Below are 15,031 nucleotides of genomic sequence, written 5' to 3' on the forward strand. Positions count from 1 at the left end.
AAGCCAATGCCTATGTTTTCCTACCTCCTAAACATGAGCATCTTATTGAGATATCAGTGGATGGAGAACAGCAGTGAAAAAGAAAAATATGTAGTAAGGTTGGAAATTTACAGAGTTGGCTAAAGAGAAGTGAAAAAAAGCAATGGAACTGTGAAATTTGATAATATAACCTCTTTTCACATTTATGAGACGGCTAATTTTGATGAGATTTCTAGAATTGCTGGTGGTGGGTCTCAAAATTTCTGTTCTCTTTCTAAATCATGTCTACTTGTTTGGCAATAGATGGTCAGCATCACTGGATTTTTCATAGGGCTTTTGACCTAACAGGTATCTTGTTTAATTTACCAGCTTCTAATATTGCATAAAGAACTTGTTCCCCAGGAACCTACTGAGTGTATCTGATCTTTACTGATTGTCAACCCTATCACATTCATCTTCGAAATCTCTTTGTCTCTTCCCATCACTTCTTCCGGATACCTTACAATCATATTACATCTATCGAAGAGCCTCAACCACTGATATTCTGCTCTTGGAAGCTGGGTATACTGGTGTGGACATGCTCACTGGACCTTTCCCTTCTGTCTTTGTGTTTATAATAATGATTGCAATAGTAGTAAGACGAACTTTTCCATCACCTGGAATTAGAGGTATAAGATACTTCATGGACTTTTGAAAAGTAAGTAGGATAGAAATATAAAGAAAGAAAGAAACAAAGAGATACTCTCCAAGCATGAGAAGGTGTGGAGCCAAGGTCAAATTGTAATTCATGATTAAGATAATTGTTTAATGTGGGCAAAATTGGCACACTGGCACACAGAGTCAACTTGGCTTCTTCAACGTGGTGCAGTTTTTGGAAGCCAATAAAATGTTCATTAAAAAAGCAGGTCTTCTAAAAAGTATTTAAATAAGAAATGTTATTTCTTTTAGGAGTGGAAAGAAGGCAAGCAATATTGTTGAAGTGTTATGTGGAGTAATATTCTTAATATATGCACTGGGACAGATGGTGGATAGATATTCAGCCCTTTCCATTGCTTCTGTAAAATGACTGGTTTCATGAAGTTTGCTTGTTTTTTAAAAATTCTCATGTTTATAATTTACAAAATAACAATAGTCTGTTTTGCAAAATTTATTCATTTTATAGTATCCTTAAAAAGCCTATCTACCTGGATTTTAGAGATATTGAACAGATGTGGCAAACCTGTGAGCTTCAGGGTATATAGACTACCTAATTATGAAACATAATTACACAAAATTCTGCAATGTGTAATTGTAGTGTGAAAAATATATTCTGTCACCATTATGAACTGGGCAGAATGATAATGGCAACCTAAGTCTTTTTAGCTCTTTTTTTTTTAACCTCCTAATAATGCAGTTGAGCTCATACAAGTATTTCTGAGAGTCTCGCATGTGTTTCTTTACGTGCTTGTCTATGAAGACGTCAGCTACATGTGATCTCTACCTCTTTTATTCCTCTTATCTGCCCCACCTCTGCTGGGTTCCACTGACATATCCTAGGGAGTTATTGTTGCAATGAACACTTGAGCTTCTGAGGGCACTGCTTCCTGTGCTAATAGTTACGCTCACTGATGCATGGAATCTTTGAGATGCCAAAGCTATACCATGCTCTTTGCCAAGTGAGGAAAAATGTTTCTGCTTTTCTGGGCTACTTTCCACAAGTGTCTGTCAAGATGGTGTTGGCTCCATTTTTTAGAGAAGTTTGATGAAAGCAGCCTTTTAAATATTTTTGTTCATAATTTTCTCTCCCTTCCCTGACATCCAGATACGAGTTCATAAGGAGCTGAACTGGGGACAGAGCCAAGTAGTGAGACTATCCCATCCTTAGAATTAGCCTTCCCTTGAGGTGGCTGAATCCCTCTCTTTATGGGGGATGGATTCTATCCTAAATGCTGTTTGACTCATTGACTCATGTCAATGCACATGTGGTGGACTTGGTTCCCTCATTTCAGTAGACATGTCCAGCATGGCACCAGTTTAACATCAAGCAGCAACTTCTAGCTATATTAGTAATGCTGTCAAATATGTCTCCTTCCCTTTCTAAGGGATTTTATCTACCAAATGTTGAACATTTTTTGAAATCAGAAGCCATTGTTTTGTTTCTTTCATAACACATGGTATGATTCTGGCTACTGCCAGAGTCACAAGAGGACATTGTGTAGGTGGTCATGAACTTCTTTTCATACAGGTGAAGATCATAAATCATGGTAGAGATAGCAGCAGGAGAGACTTGGTTAAAAAAATTAGAACTTTTTAAATGAAGGCTTACACCCTGATCTCCATGTCTCTTGTTTTCTCTCACACTTCACTGCAATACGTCTGGAACTCTTCTTGGCGCTACCATAAACACATATTCAGACGTGGACAGCTTGTCACCACTTCCTCTGCTACCATCCTGGTCCAAGCCACCACCATCTTTCACTTGGCTTGTTGTGATAACATCATAATTGGACCTCTTGGCCATCTAGGTTAACGTAGAAGGCAAAATGATCTTCTAAAAAATTAAGTCAAGTAATGTCATTTGTTACCTTACATGCCTAATGCCTTAAAATGACCCCTGTTTCTTTCATAACAAAGTCATTACAAAGGCCTTCAAAGCTCCATATTTGATCACTTAGAATGAGTTGCTTAGAATGGAATAAACTATACTGATAGAAAAATAGACTTTTAAAAAAAGTTCTCATAGAGAATAAAAATATTATATATTTAATAAATGTGGGGTAATGAAAAAACAAAACAAAACAAACATGGGCTAAGAGTTCTAGCTATGCCATGAAGCAATTATGTTATCTTCTTTACTTAGTAGCTTTTTGTCTTGGAGCCTATTTTTTAAAATAAAAATAAAATGTTTGGCTCCAGGTTATCTTTACACCTTTTTCTAGTACTAGAATTTATAATATATTAAGACAATATGACTAATCTGAGATCAATAGGGATGTATTTACAGATTTGTTTGTCTAATATTATTTATGAATTTAGACTGCTCAATTTTCTCACTAGTCACTTTGTTAAAACCAGAATTTATAGAATAAGTTGGTCAATATTAGGATAAATCTGTGGATATGTAATATAGTCAGCAGACCCAGGGGAGAATCAAACCTTTGACTCTGAACAAATTGGCACAGTATTCTCACCAAGCAAATTAACTAATCACAATCAAGTTAATCATGGTGCAAAAGAATCATTTCTTCTAGGCTCTATGAAATAGCTTTAAGATGCTTCTCAGAATTATGCTCACTATATTTATAATAATAATTGTAGTAATGATTGTGATGCTGATGATGCACCTGCATCTGATAATATCTGTTTAGGACTTACTATATACAGGCAATGTTCTAAGAACTTTGTGCATAACTCTTTAAATTGTCACAACAATGCGATAAGATAGGTACTAATATTATTCTACTCTTGATATATCTTGTCAAAATGTGCTGCAGTGCCAGAGCTCGGATTTGAACTTAGGCATTACAACTTGAGAATCTGTGCTACTAATTAGTAAGTGTGTGGGGTGATGGAAAAACAAAACAAAATGTGAGGTAAGAGTTCTAGTTTTACTGTGATTGTTTTTTTTTTCTCCAGTCTTTCTAAGGTTCAATTCATGTAGATTGTTTTGTTTAAGAGATATTGGCATTAATCTTAGTTTTCTTTTAATTTTCTCTCTCTTTCAGAGATTTATTTCATTGTTTAGAGTCACCTTCTTTAGGAAAGTCAGCTGACGTATCTCCCAGGAGAAAATTATTTTATGTTTTGAGTTAGTCTTTATTTCTTTGCATTCTTTTATTTCTCTCCTAGTTTTAAATATTTTCTATGATAATTCATTAAAGGATAATTCATTTAACCTTTTTTCCAGCTCATTTATTTATCTTAACATGAGATTCTACAATATTATTCTCTTTGCACACCAAGCTTTATCTATAGAACATATTTATATAGAAGCCAACTTGGAATAGGTGGTATTTCTCTAAAATCCTAAGGTATAATTATTAAAATACTAATAGTTAACTGATAGATCTGTTCTAACTATTAAATTGTTTTCTTTATCTGAAGAAAGTAAAACAGAATAATTTATGCATATGAGCACAAAACAATAGCTACCATTTATTGAGGGTTTATAGGTACTAGGCTATTAATATATGTTGTCTTCAGTTCCAACAACAACCCTGAAAGCTTGACTTAAAAATCAGAAAAGTTCAATAATTACTCCAAATTCCTAAGCTTAATAAGTGGTAGAGTCAATATTCAAACTTACTAATGTACAATATTATCATATACATATGCAGATATTGAATTATAACCTCCTCAGCTGTAGAAACCAGGTTTTATACAGTTGTTTATTTTCCTTCATGCCTGGCATAGTGTATTGGCATCATAACTTTTAAATAACTACGTCAAAAAGCTTGGGAGGTCATAGAGAGAGCAGCGAGCCATATTGTGTGACCCCTGGTTTCCCTTTGATAGTCTAGAATCAATAAATTTTACCTGGTTTGGTAAGGGTTGATGATCTTCAGTCAGCCTGTATCTCCACAATTCGTCTGTAAAACTGGAACAAAAACCCACTTGGGTTATTGTATTTGCCTAATCACAAAATGCCTGCTTGCCTGCTGAATCATCACTGGGTCTCAGTAGTAGGCCTCTTGTGATTACCTTACCTCCCCTAAAGACACACTATTCTTTCAGGGTGAGTGAGAGCCTCCTGGCCTTAGTCCTTTTCCTAGTGTTGGCATTATCCAGAACCTCCACCCTGGTTTCCTCATCTGCGGAAGCCTTTGCTATAAGTTCACATGGTGTCTTGTTAGGAGTCTCTGATTAGACATACTAGGTGTACCATATTTATTTATATATTTGCCATCCCTTTTTATTGGATTATGACTATATCTTTTTTTTTTTTTTTAACAGTTCTTACATTTCAAGTGCTTGTTCCTTGCTGTTTTATCTATTGTTTCTCCCAGCTCTGTGATCTTACTCATTAGGCCAACTTTCCATCACTTGTCACTGTAGAGAAATACCACCCCCTGCCCTTTAGCAAAAACTTGATCCAAGAAAATGTTAATCCCATGCTTTTTTAGTTGAAACACAACAAACATGTTAAACACACATTTAAAAAGTGGTTGAAATGGAGCAATTGCTTTATTGGGAAAGAAGACAGTGGTTTCATTTTAAAGCAAATGGAATACTTGGTTTTTACTCTGTACCTTTTGGGGTCTTTTTCTTTCAGAACACATATTTGGAAAAATGACCTCTATAGCCTTGAAATATAAGATTATATACCATGGTGTTATGTTTCATATGTGTTTTGAAAATAAATATTTATTTTAGGTTTCATCTTTCCATCATGAAAAAAGTGGGAAAAAATCTAAAGTTTGCAACCTTTAGGAAAAATTGCAAAGGTTTTATTTTAAAGAGAATGTGGACTTCCATGGAAGTGTGACATCTCCAAAAATGGATTATAATCAGAAGCCCAGCAAGGCCGATAAGCATATTCTGATGCTTAATAGTCATGACTTACAGCTGTATGACTTGGCCTTTTCTCAGCTCCCAAGGGCAGGAAATGATTACAAACCTGCAGACAAGCTATACCTTTCTTAAAACACTCCTGCTCTACAGGCAGATTAATGAGAGCTTTGTGGAAAATTACACTTTTAGAAAAAGACTGAGAAATGTGTGCTAAGGTAGGAGAAGGAATTTTGTTTGGAACATACTGAAGAATAAACATTATTTGTGAGATATCAACAGGTATTGTGAGTATAGATCTCTCACACAGAATTGCTCAGGATTTCCATAATAACTGAGGTGGCTGATTTACATTAAAGTTGGTAATTATGAACCTTTCCTTTATTCTAACACCAATAGTGTCATGTTTCAGACACTGGACATCTAAAACATGAAAGATTGCACTTTCATGGCCTTTACCTGCCTTCAGGGTATTAAAATACCAAGGAAAAGGGTTTCTGGTGCTGTCTGCATCTGTATGGCACTACTCAATTTGAATGAATGGAAAAGGATGTTATTATGATTCAGCTCATTTTGTCTCTGATGCTGATCAGAGATAATGTGAAATTATTCTTAATATGTTCTTGTAGCACCTGTGACAGTTCTTACCTGGGTGCAAATCAGAATCAGCAAATACACTTAAAAATAGATTCCTTGATCTCACCTTAGACCATCAATACAATTTCTTGGTCAGGACTTTGGATCTTCTTTTTTTTGACCTCTGATGAGTTAGCTTTCAGAACTACTATCTGATGATGCCTAGATCAGGGCTTTGCACTAATATGGCATTTACTATGAATGAACTGCTTATAGGGCATATTTGAAAGGGAAGACAAAATGAATGTTTAATTCTATTGCCTGCGATTCTACCATTTCAGCTCTGTTTTTTCATTTCTTGAAATTTACTTGCCTTTAAGATTTTTGTCTTAAACTACAGGAACACTTGATATTAGTAAATAGTAGTAGGAGTAGTAAAAATCTATTTGCAATTCTGTTTATTTCCCGTGTTTGTGTCTTCTCTTGCTGCCCAAATTGGCTTGTTGACCTGCCCTCTGAACACATAGTCATGTTCCAGTTTTCTGACTAGTCAAAATGCAGAGCAGTACTGACCTTGAAACATAATTCAAGGTTAGTCTTAGCCATCTCTGAGTTGCCTGGGGCCTACCAATGAACTACAATGTCTTGCTAATTACCAGAATGGGAACTGATGACTGAATTGTTCCTGAAGTTAGATCTCCTCCATAGCCACTTACCTGTCTATATCATAAATCTGGGGAGGTTTTAAAAAGTTTAACTTTGGGCTCCACCTTCCTTCTAGTTTAATATGCTGGGAAAGGGACTTAGGAATTTATATGTGCTCTTCAAACCAGCTTTATTGAAATTCACCAATCTTACATGTTTATTTGATGAATTTTGATAACTCTATACAGTGACATAAGCACCAAAACTATCATGCTTTGCCATAAGGAACAAGGAAATTATGATATGGGACACTTGCACAATGTTTCTTCGTGCCCCTTAGTCCCCTTTTGTAGTCTCTCCTTGCAACCCCTGGAAACAGGCAACCACTGGAATTATGCTGGCTTTTTCTAGAATTTCATATAGAAGGAATCATACAGAATGTAGTCTCTTGTGTCTGATTGGCAAAATACTTTTGAGATTCCTTCATGCTGTTGGGCATATTACTAATTTCCTCTTTATTGTTGAGCAGTATTCCATGACATAGATATATCTCAACTTGCTTATCCATTAACCAATTGATAGACATTTGGATTGTTTCTAATTTGTAATTATTTTGAATAATACTGCTGTGAACATTCTTGTACAAGTCTTTGTGTGGACATGTATTTTCAATTCTCTTTAGGAACTATCTATAGGTGAGATTATGGGTCATAAGTATATGTTTAACCTTCTATGTTACTGTATAAGAAATTGACTATTTTCCAAAGTGGCTGTACAATTTTGCAGTTCCACCAGCAATGTATGAGAGTTCTAATTCCTCCACATTTCACCAAAATAGTATTGTCAGTCTTTTTACTTTTAGCTATTCCAGTGGGTGTATCGTGGCATCTCTTTGTGGTTTTAATTTGCATTTTCCTAATGACTAATGATGTTGAATACTTTAATGTACTTATCTGACATTTTAATATCTTTTTTGGTGAAATATCTTACACATCCATGTCCACTTGGATTTCAGGTTGTTTATCTTCTCATTATGGAGTTGTAAAAGTTATTTATAACTTCTGGACACAGTGATTTGCCATATATGTGTATAATAAACATTTCCTCTCAATATGTATCTGACATTTTAATTCTGTTGAATGTCTTTGGAAGATGAAATGTTTTGAATTTTAACAGTGCAGTTATCGGTTTCTTCTTTTATGGTTTATGATCTTTGTGGTCTATCAAAAATATTTTACCACCTCCAAGGTCACAAACATTTTTCTAAAAGTTTTATAACTTTTGCCCTCCTATTAGATATATGGCTCATTTGGACTTAATTTTTGTGTATGTTGTGACATGGGGTGAATGTTCTTTTTTATAAGAATATCCAGTCATTTGAGAACCTTTCACTGAAGGAAATATTATTTCTTCATTAAATTAACTTGTTATTTCGTTGAAAACAATGTAATATATGTGTTTGGGTATTCTTATTTTAGATTAATTAAATTTTTAGCATTCCATTTTATCTCTAGTTTTGACTTACTAGCTATAACAATTATGAATAGTCAATCTAGGGTTTCAAATATACTTCTTTATGTTGGTATTGTCTGCCTCCCAAGAATATTATACATCACATATAAGAAGTTTACAGTGGTATATTTCTATTTCTCCCTCCTGACCTTTGATACTATTGTTATATATTTTAATTCTATATCTATTATTAAACTCAAAATACATTGTTATTTTTACTTAAATGGTGAATTATCTTGCAAGAAATAAAAAATGAGAACAATTAGCTTCTATATTTACCAATATAATAACTATTTATGACCTTCTTTATTCCTCTGTATTGATCCATATTTTCTTCTGGATTATTTTCTTTCTGCTTAAAGAATATCCTTTAATATCACTGATGTACTGAGACAGATTTTCTTCTACATTTTTTGCCTGCAAATGTTTTAATTTTGTCTTAGTTTAAAAAAAAATTCCTGATATAGAATTCTACATTGATAGTTGACTTTTGCTCTCAATTCTCTAGAGCTATTACTTAGTTATAATTTGACTTGCACAATTTCTGGCGAGAAATCTGCTGTATTTCTTCTTACCTTTGTTTCTCTAATATGTATTATTTCTGAATGCTCTTAAGCATGTTTCCTTATCACTAGTATTGAGTCATTTTATTATGAAAAGACTTGATGCAGTTTTTTTTCCCATTTATTTTATTGCATTTTAGGTTTTGGGGTACATGTGAAGAACATGAAAGATTGTTGCATAGGTACACACGTGGCAGTGTGATTTGCTGCCTTCCTTCCCATCACCTACATCTGGCATCTCTCTCCTTGCTATCTCTCCCCAGCTCCCCACCACCCACCGTCCCTCCCCTATTTCCCCCCAACTGACCCCAGTGTGTAGTGCTCCCCTCCCTGTGTCCATGTGTTCTCATTGTTGAACACCCGCCTATGAGTGAGAACATGCGGTGTTTGATCTTCTGCTCTTGTGTCAGTTTGCTGAGAATGATGGTTTCCAGGTTCATCCATGTCCCTACAAAGGATACAAACTCATCATTTTTGATGGCTGCATAATATTCCATGGTGTATATATGCCACATTTTCCCTGTCCAGTCTATCACCAATGGGCATTTGGGTTGGTTCCAGGTCTTTGCTATTGTAAACAGTGCTGCAATGAACATTCGTGTGCACGTGTCCTTATAGTAGAACGACTTATAATCCTTTGGATATATACCCAGTAATGGGATTGCTGGGTCAAATGGAGATGCAGTTTTTTAAATATTTGTGGGAATTGGGGCTTATTGAAAGTTTTTGATAAGTGTGATCAAAGTTAGAAAAATGGCCATTATTTCTTCAAGTATTATTTCTGTCTTTGCTGTTATATTCGTTCTAGCTGAGATTCCATTTATATGTGTTTGATAATTTTATACAGAGAATTTACCTATTTATTTATTTTCCACTTTTTTCTCTTTTTCATTTTCAACAGTTTCTATTGCTATGACTGAGTACATTGATCTTTTCTTTTGCAACATCTAATCTGTTAATCTCATCATGTACTTTTAAAATTTCAGATACTATTTTTTTCATCCCTAGAAGTTATACTTGGGTATTTTGTTTACTTTGTTTCTTTTCTTAATGTGGTCATTCTTCTGGGATATACAAGAACATATTTAGAGTAGTTGTTTTAATGTCCTGCTGTGTCTTGCCAGGCAGGCTTTCTACTGCAGTTTATGGGGTATGAGCTATTCTCAATATTGTATAAGTTCCAGGATTTGTTTGTTCTATGTTTTCCAGTGAGTCTTTCTCCAGCCTTAGATATTTTCTTCTCAGATATATGCACACCAGAACTTGGCTGAAAACTGGAGGGAATCCCTCCATAGACTTATTTTTCAATGCACTTTTCTCCTTTACAGTACTCTGACCCTGTAAGTCTACCTGCTTCAACCTTCCCAAACTCTGATCCCTGTTTTCTTATTCTTTGCTGAATTTCCTCCTCCCTGCTCTGCAGCCTAGAGACTACCACCAGACAGGAATATGGGCAGTTTGGTTCATCTCTTCAATTTTAGTTTTCTGCAGAATGATAATCCTATGTTGACATTTATACAGTGGTTTATACATTTATACAGATAACAGTTGGTTTATATATTTTATTTGGTGTTTTAGTTGTTGAAGGCAGGAGGACACCATTTCACATTCCTATTAGCAATGTATAATGTTTCCACATACTAACCAAGGCTTGTTATTGTGCTTCGTAATATAGCTATTTTAGTGGGCATAAAGTGATACTGCATGTGGTTTTGATTTGCCTTTCTCTAATGTTTATCTGAAAATATCTTTATTTCACCTTTAATTTTGAAATATAGTCTTGCTGGATATAATATTCTTGGCTAATAGCTTTTTTTTCCCCCTTCTCTAGTATGTTGAATATGTCATTTAACTGTCTTCTGGCCTCTATTGTTTCTCATAAGGGATTACTTCTGTATCTTATTGGGGTTTTCTTTTTATGTAATCAGTGGGTTTTCAATATTTTTCTCTTTATTCCAAATGTAACCATTTTTACTATGCTGAGCCTTAATCTTTTTGTGTTTATCTTACTTGGAGTTCATTCTTGCATATGTAGATAAAAGTTTTTCAGCAAATTCGGATAGTTTTCAACCATTATTTATTTAAATATTTTTACTTCTCCTTTATGTTCTTCCACTTTTTCTGGTACTCTGTTTATATGTAAGTTGATACACTCACTTAAAGATATCTCACATTTCTCTGAGGCTCCATTCATTTTTGTTATTGTTCTATTTTATCTCTTTTCTTTGGGTTTTATAATCGTTTTGATTCACTTAGTATTTCTTCTGCCAGTTCAAACCTACAGTTGAGCCCTTCTAGTGGACTGTTCATTTTATCTTTTCAACTCCAGAATTAATTTTGGTTCTTGTTTTTAAATAACTTCTGCCTTTTAATTGATAGTCCCTATTTGATTAGACACTGTCATTATATCATTTTTCACTTCTTTAAGCATAGTTTCCTTAGTTCTTTGAATATATTTATAATAGATACATTTAAGACTTTATTATAGCTGACATCTGGTCCATCTCACAGGCAGTTTTTGTTGCCTGCTTTTTTTTCCATGTATGTGAGTCACACTATTTTTTTTTTTAAATATCTCATGCTTTTTGTTATAAACTGGAAATTTTTGGTAATATATTGTAACAATTTTGGATACTAATTCTATTCTCTGGGGCTTGATTTTGTTGTTTATATATACTTTTTATCTTGGGTAGACTATTTTACTGAAGTCTATGTTTTGCAGTGTGAAATAACTTGGAAATTTTTTTTTGAATTTATGCTATGTACTAGGAGCATTTTATATATGAGAAAACCACGGCTCAAAGAGGTTTGATGACTTATCCAAAGCCACTCACCTAGTCACTACAAGCAAAGATCTTCAAAAAAATGTCTAGCTCAAGAGTACTCTGCTGTGTAATAGGGTACAGTGATGAAGGTTGCAGAAGAAGAGTGTATTCATTTTCTATTTTCTACTATAACAAATTACCAAAAGGTTAATGAGTTAAAAATACAAAATTTTGATATTAAGTTCTGGGCCCTCACGTGCCAAAAGCCACCTGGTGTGGCAACTGCACATTGCTCTGCATCCTACGGTGTGGATCCTCTGCATGTGTCTCTGGGAGATGAACTCACTGAAATGGCTGTGTCCAGTCAAGGACACTTTGAGGGAAAATTTGAGTCACTGGATCTTGCAGAATTTACTCAAAATCAGTCATGGGAGAATAAGCTGTTTGGACAGGAACCTGGACCTTTGGTCAAAAAGTATCCTGTGGCAACCCAACTGTTAATTGGAAGTGTCACTGGATGGTACATGGGTTTCATATTCCAAAAGGTTGGAAAATTGGCTGCAGCAGCTCTGGGGGGGTCAATTTTTTTCTCCTTAAGCTTGCAAGACATACTGGGTACATCAAAGATGACTGGCAACAAGTGGAGGAGGATGTGAGAAAGCCAAAAACAGCTGAAGATCCATAAGACCAATCAGATACCTACTGAGGTCAAGAGCAAAGCTGAGGAGGTGATGTCATTTGTGAAGAAGAAAGTTCTAATGACTGGGGGATTTTTCAGAGGTCTTCTGCTTGTCATCATAAGGAGGATGACCTCATTTCTCTTGTTCTTATTTTTTTCCCAGCCAGCAGCCTCTATATTCCATCATAGAGTATAGAATCCTGCCTCCTCTTTTCCCATGCCTTCCTCCCAGCTGTGGCAAATCCAAATGTCTTCTATAAGAACCTGTTAGTATGAGTTAATATGGTCCTTCCTGGAGCTTGATGGTGACAGAAGAGACTAATAGTTGTTAGTTCTTCCAGTGACTATTAAAGTTTGTTTTTCTCAGAAAAAACAAACAAACAAACAAAAAAACTTGGGATGCCACAAGTTTGAAATGAGTGTTCCTGGGCTAAAATTAAGATATTGGCATGTCTTTTCTACATGCCTTGGATTATAGAAATCTACATTCCTTGGATCACAGCCTTCTTTCTCCATTTTTTCAGGCCAGTAGCATTGGACTGAGTCTTCCTCACATTGCCTTCTCTCTTCTGATTCCCTCTGCTGCTGTTAATGGCCCTTGTATTTACATTAGGCACACCTGGATAACTCAGGACATTCTCCCTAATTTCAGACCAGGTGAATGGAAGCCTTTGTTTTATCTATCACCTTAATTTATCTTTACCATGTAGCCTAATGTATTCACTAGTTCCAGAGATTTGGGCATAGACATCTTTGGCTGGCTATTGAGTGGAAGGTCAAAGAGAGTTCAGGGGTTAGTTTGTGGAAAAAGCAGGATCTAGGAAATATTTGGTAGAGGAATGCGGCAGCCTTAAGAGACTGGTACATTGAGGGAATAACTTGGTAGAGAGTAAGAATCTTAAAGCTACATGAGGTGAGTGATAGCCAAGAAAGGTTTTATCACAGTGATACTCAAGGTGGGGTTGTGGTGAGGGCACTGTGTTTCCACAAGGTAACATATGAGTCTTAGAGGGTAGGTTAATGGGTTTGAAATTAAAACAGTATTTTTATAGTCCTAGAATTTGTTTTTGTCACATTTAATGTTATTTGCATTTAAAACATTGAAAATTGTATAACACTGTATACTTTTCATGGAAAGAGATAGGCTTTGGAAGAGTAGAGAAACACTAACTGATAAGTTGATCAAGGAGATAAGATCATAATTAAATACATAGGGCTGGAGTTTGAAAAGAATGGTGACACTTCTTCCTCTGACCCAAGACAGTGAGCGAATGACTGGGTAAAAGTTTGGATGGACTTTGGTAATAAACTGACTCAGAAGAAGGGGTCCTGCAGTATGAAAGTTCTTTGACTAGAAAACTCTTGATTCTTGCAATCCTATCATATCCCATCTCTGTTTGTGGATAAACTAATTTTGATGAATAGTAAAATAATTAAGAGCCACTGCTTTAATCATTCTAGACAGTAAAGATAAATAACTTCTCTCATTGATAGATAATTCCAGGGTTTTATCTAAATTCTGTGGAATGGTTGAAAATTGCACAGAATAATTTTTTTTTCCTGAAGTTCTTACCCAGAATTGTAGTTCCAGTTATGTCTACGTCAGGTATGTTCACATATTTGGGAGAATACAGATCCTTACTTGTTATCTGCCATCTTATCTCTTAGAGATAAGATATTTCTATACATTTTTAAGACAACATTGAAAGTTGAAAAAAGTCATGTTCTGAAAATTCAGTTTTAGAAATTTTTACACTTTTTTTTCTAGTATTAAATTTTCCCTGCACAGGTATATTCCCTAGGAATTGCCATAGGCATTTTTTTTCAAAACATAGGCATTTTTTCAGGGATTTGTGAAACACTACATGATAATGACTGGATATGACCTTATCGGCTTCTAGATTTAGCATTCATTTTTAATAGAGAAATATAAATATTATTTTTTCCTCCTTGCTCATCAAACATAGCACATTATATAGTTATTAAATTTGACTCTAGCCCATGCCTGTGGGGATTGTAAACCTAGGTAAGTGCAAAAGGAGATGGAATTGCAAAAATTGTGTCAGTAAAGAGGTATACTATGTGTACTTTGCTAGTATGTTTTGCCAAAGTAGAATATTGAAAATTATTAAATAAGTGTACTGATTTTGGTCACTATATACTATTGGAAAATTTTACATTGATTGTTATGTAATCACTTAATTAAGCTTATAATTTCCGAAAGATAAACAAAAGCTTATTAGCTATGTTTTGGGCTATTAGATTAGGAATGTTTACATTTGTATCCCCAAGGCTTTGTGCCTTGAATTTTCTTTAAAGAGAGGAAACTCTTGGCTGAGGCTGACTTTCTGTAAAGAAAGACTTGTGAAATGCAAATGGTTTTCATCCATCCAAAATCTCATTACTTCAAGGCTCAATTTGGGGAAAATCTGCTTCCAAACTCGTTACTTTGCCGTTGCCATGGCTCAGATTCTTGCTGGTTATTTGTTGCAGCTATCAGTTTCTTGCCATGTGGGTCTCTGTGTGGGGCCAGCTCAGGTGAAATCTGGCTTCCCTAAGGTGGACGGGTGGGGGGCAGGTGGAGAAAGAGAGATCAAGAGAGAGAATGGAGGAAGTCATAGTCTTTTTGTAACTAACTGTGAAGTGATATCCTGTTACTTTTTTCATATTCTATTCATTAGAAGTAAGTCAGTAGTTCCAGCAATTCAGTGGGAGGGGATTGCACAAGGGAATGAACACCAGGAGGCAGGATCATCTCAGAGTCTACGTATTATGATGGTAGAAACAGATCCATAGTATTTGCATTTGGAAATCACTTTTTCTGA

General features: G+C 35.1%; 1 protein-coding gene and 1 pseudogene across 4 annotated transcripts in view; both read left to right on the plus strand.

Annotated features, from left to right (window-relative positions):
• The window catches only part of GRM1 (glutamate metabotropic receptor 1), a 424,047-nt gene that overhangs the window by 144,431 nt on the left and 264,585 nt on the right, over window positions 1-15,031 (plus strand). The window lies entirely within an intron of this gene.
• Window positions 34-12,402, plus strand: LOC119467595 (annotated as a pseudogene).

The sequence above is a fragment of the Cebus imitator genome, unplaced genomic scaffold, assembly GCF_001604975.1.
Source record: "Cebus imitator isolate Cc_AM_T3 unplaced genomic scaffold, Cebus_imitator-1.0 Scaffold307, whole genome shotgun sequence".
NCBI classification, from domain to species: domain Eukaryota; kingdom Metazoa; phylum Chordata; class Mammalia; order Primates; family Cebidae; genus Cebus; species Cebus imitator.